We start from the raw sequence: 5,098 nt of genomic DNA on the forward strand, positions 1-5,098 counted from the left end.
AAATGGCAAGTGCAGGCTCTATTTTGGCTGTACTGTTATTACCCGGAGTTAAGGATCTGAGTAAGGAAACTGGTGTTAAGAAAATAGCTAAATTCATTCTCTAGAATTGAAAAAAAAAGAAGCAACCTTCATATTAAGATTCAAATATCTGATCTTAGGATAACCCTATCTGTGCAGGTTGAGACAAATACATTAGGACTAAAAATATAAAAAAAATAGCAAACTCTCTGGGCCTCAGTTTCTTACTCTGTAAAAGAAAGAGTCAGAACAGATTTGTAGGATCCATTGCAACTTTAAAATTCTATGGTCTCAGGCTTAAAATCATCATCTCTTTCCAAATTAGAAAGACAGACAGTCTTTTTTTTTATAACAATTAGTTTTCTCATCCTAGTCAGACTAACTTGGTATTTAATTTTTGGAAAAAAAAACATAATGTTAAAAGAATTTGATGGTGGAGGAGGGGGGAATTATAACTCAGTTACAAAACCTGAGCCCTATAGCCAGGTAATCAACTGCTAAAAGCTTTCTCTCTGCAGGAATTGCTATTCATATTGCTGCCTGGCATTGCTTCTTCAAGCATCTGCTCTGATAGATGGCATTATCATCATTATTTAGCATATATATTGCTCTTTACAATCATATATTACCTAATCTAAGCAAGACATCCCCAGTGAGTATTGTCATTTCTTATTTATGGACAAAGAGACTTCAACACACAAAGGTTAAGTGACTCACCCAACATGAAACAGTAAGTCAAGTCAATGGTTGATCCAGGAACAGATATTGGGGCTGGACTAGAATAACAGGCAGCAATCTGCTAGATTGTAAACAGAGGACTCATATCCTGAAAATGTGCAAATGTGTACATTTTCCTTTCCAAATCATCCTTTTCTATGAAAAGATTATGGTCTTCTTTCTGTGAATTAAAATTCCCTCTTCCTGACATCTTCTCCTCTCTGTCTACTCCTTCTTGTGGTCCTTGTCCTATCCTTCTCCTGTCAACTCACGTCCCTTTGTTTCTCAAGTTTCACCTGTGCCATGAAGCTTTTCATAACTATTTCTATCAAATCAAGTTTCTCTTCCTCTCTTCACTTCAGCATCTCCTTAGCAATTATGGGATTTCCCAAAACCATATATGTGCATGCACATATAGGTGTATGTAAGTATATAAATATTTATCTATAGATGTGGATGTGGGTATAGTGTCTGTGTATTTAGGTACATGTATAGCTATACCTATAGTTTAGTATGTGGCTTTATAACTTTTGTTGTTTTGAGTTTTGATAAGTTCCTCAAGCACAGAGACTATGTTTTCAGTTTCCTTGGTATGTGCTCAAAGGATTAGTTTTCTGAGCACAAAATGGGTCCTACAAATTGTTGCTTATTAACTGATAGGCACATGTTAAATAATTAAGTGACTTGATCAGACCATTTATGAATTTCTCTGACCCATCATACGAAACAACAATTTCTTGCCTATTCTCCTATAATGTTATTCTGAGAAAGTAATTCTCTTGAACAAGGTTGAATAGAAATTCAGAGGGCATCTACACTATCTGACTATCTAAATGAAGGACAAGGGCTTAAAATTTATTCTCCCAATCCTATCAATGGCTAGCATAAACTTTAGTTGGCAGAAAGATGGCTACCTTCCAAATGATGTCAAGAGAAGGATGTGGTTCTTTTGAATATGTCTAGACAGTATACCAGGTCTATCAATTTCAAAATATTGTCTTTGTGATTCAAGTAACAACAAAAACAATAGAACCAACAGGTGCTTTGACATCTCTCACTAAATGTAACCAAACATTAGTTTTTAAATAGTCTCTCCTACTAAACATGGCTTTGTGATTTTCCCATCCGATAGCTTTAGTGAAAGCAGTATATTATTTTGGTCAAAAACCTTGTTATTAGGTTTTGTAGAAAAGTTACAATCTATATACACGTATTTTAAGTGGTCATATTAGATAGGGAAGGATTAGTTTTGGTGATAAACGGTTATTTCGCTATCTGCCTATCTCTAGGTTTAAGGATAGAAATGCTACATGAGCAAAAGACACTGGGTTTTTATTTTCATCTAGTGAGAGTGCTAAATTTTCTGCAGCAATTGCACAGTACTATCCTTCTGATAATAGCAGAGAAACAATTTTAGTGTGTTTCTATTGATAGATTCAAGAACCCAGGCAAGAGCAAAATAAATATTTTAGGACCTGCCATTAATATAACAAGGCCACTATACGTACATCAGGGTGATAACAACTGTGGAATGAAACATGTACAACCCTGTATCTTTCTGTCTCAGTCCATCTTACTTAGTAACAGCTGATTTGCCTGGTTTAAACATTTCAGCTGAATCTTGATGAGCCTCAGAGGGAGCTATATGAAAGGCCCTTTTTTCCCTCAGGAAAAGAGCAGACATCCACAAATGGAGATTGGCCACTGGACAGAGAATGATCCGTTAAGTCTACCTGGCAATGATTTTTCCTGCTTTTTAATTTCATAAAGGTCAGAGTCACTACTTTAACTCTTGGCCTATTACAATTCTAAAGGAGATCACCTGCTCTTCTCAAGTAACCAGGTTGTGGAGAAGGGAGGGGGAGAAATGCCACAGCTCTGCTCAAGGTAAGAGTAGCCCTTGTGTACACATATAGCTATCTGAGAGGAGAATCAAGCCCTAAAGATTTTAATTTCAGTGAAGTCATACAGAGCTAATGGAGCCATTGGCGATCAATAGCTCCCACTCTGCAGTGAAAGGGAGTGATTTATTGGGCTCTTTCAACTGATCATGAATCAAGTATAGCTAGCACTGCTGTTCACTGTGCCCCTGAAATCCTGCAGAGTGGGAATAACTTGTTGGATGAGGCACAACAGCATCCATGGAGACCCCAGCAACCAGAGTACCTTGTAGTACACCCAGAGGAAAAAATATCTTATGGCATTTGGCAAACTTAAAGCATTATAGCAAAAATAAAAGGTCTATTCTTCATATTAAAACAAGTTTTATTGGTGTCTTTTTTTTTATATTATGTTCCTTTCCCAACTTATATAGACACATAGCAAAGTGCACGCGCTCACACACACTCTCACACACACACACACACACACCTTGAAATAAGGGAAACTAATAAAGCAAAACTAATCAATACATCAGGATTCTTTTATCATGCCATATTCAGTATATATATATATATAGTTCCCAACTAAACACCTTTCTCTAACAAGAGAGAGGCATATTTAATCATCTATCCTCTTGCCCTTCACTTTTGAGAATGACACTGAGACCTATCAGCAGAATATGTGCTTTGAATTGTTGAAGGCAGGCAATGTTTTGTTTGTGCCTCTATTCCCAGGGCCTAGCACAGTTCCTTACATGTAGTAAACAGGTGTTTAGTAAGTAACTGTTGAGTTGAATGACTGTATTGAATTGTCTGCAAGTTGTCATGGGTTGCACAGAACACCTTCCTCTTTTAACCCAAAAAGATGACTATTAACACCCAAAAGTACAGTCTAGTGGTGAAGAAATAGTATTTTCTGAGGGTGACACAGAAATTTGACTACTTTAGAAATTAACTCTTTGTTCTTGTAAAATAAGCTTAGACTACTTTTATTTGGGTCCAGTAATCCATGAGAAAGAAAGAGAAAGCACTCTATCCATTCCTGAAAAAAATATGAGAAGAGCAGCCAGCTCACGAGTATTGCTCATTTCTGGTATTGGTATAGAACTGCTATTTTGTCAAAAGAGTTCCAAAAGCAAGAATTCCTTACTGTTCTCCACTGAGACAAGTATTAAGTTTTGGTAGATATTCAAGTGGTGGTTAGCAAGTGTTACTCACAGTTCGTAAGTAGCCTGGGTAATCAGAGGCTCTTTGTACATGAAGAAGTCAGCTTGGGTATTTGCCATTCAAATTAAATCAGATAGAAGTCTTCAAGAAGGAAGTCACGTTATTGACATTCCTTACTTAAATTGTCACTGCTGCTGAATGTTCACCAAGCATCTTAGTGCAGCCAAAGAAGGGCATTAGACTAATCAGTTAGAAACAAACCAGGCGGTTACTAGGTCAACTTAAATATGTGTTTATGTCTGTATGTATAAGTATACACATACACACATGTGCACATTTATGTATATGTATATATGTGTGTATACACACATTTGCTCTACCTGTGTTCCTTCGCTTACATGTATATTTCCTCATTGCTCTCAAAGTGTCTCTCATCTCCCTCTGTGCTAAATATAAAGTAAACATAACTTTAACCTCCTTTGTGAGCTTGATGGCTTGGCAACTTAGTAACCTGCTGTAGAATGCTTAGAATTTTATTTCACTTGGACTGGCTATTAATGTTATAACAACTTATATTTCGTTTCCCACAGGTGCATGATACCTTGAAGAGTATAATACTATACTCATTTTAATGCCTCAAAGCTCATCTTTCTGAAGCAATGAATCCAAAGATTGTCTTCCCTCATTTTCTCAGAATCAGAGGTTCCTACTGTGCATGTAAATTTCAGATTCTTGGCTTACATTCAAAAGTAGATAGTCGACTTTCTTTCTTTGTTTTCCCATCTACAAATACAAATAGACTTTATAAATGATCAAAGGAGCATTATATACTCACCTTGTTCCCTTCTTGGCAATTAGGAATAGAGAGTTGATGTGCTGTCTATTCCTTGAAATGAATTCTTCAGATCAAGGGAAAGTTCACTGAATAGCTTCTCAAGGCAGAGCGAATATGACAGTCTTTAAGGCATGATATCATTTAGTATCTGATCAGTTTCTTTTCTTCAATTTACAAATAGAATTAGTGATATATCAACCAAAGTAAGCTGAATAGGGGCAGGGGCTCCACCTCACCAACAGATGAAAAAATCCTGTTTCACAATTTCCAAATGAATCCTCTCAACCCCCATTCCCTCACCTCCAAAAGGATCAAAACCTACTCCTGAAGAGGCAACTATGTGGGATAATGAAAGCAAAGGCCTTCATTTATTACCTTGTGTATTTAGGTAATATATATATATATATATATATATATATATGTGTGTGTGTGTGTGTGTGTGTGTGTGTGTATGTTTGTGCATATATATATATATATATAT

The sequence above is a fragment of the Vombatus ursinus genome, unplaced genomic scaffold, assembly GCF_900497805.2.
Source record: "Vombatus ursinus unplaced genomic scaffold, bare-nosed wombat genome assembly UNPS02014832.1, whole genome shotgun sequence".
In the NCBI taxonomy this organism is placed as follows: domain Eukaryota; kingdom Metazoa; phylum Chordata; class Mammalia; order Diprotodontia; family Vombatidae; genus Vombatus; species Vombatus ursinus.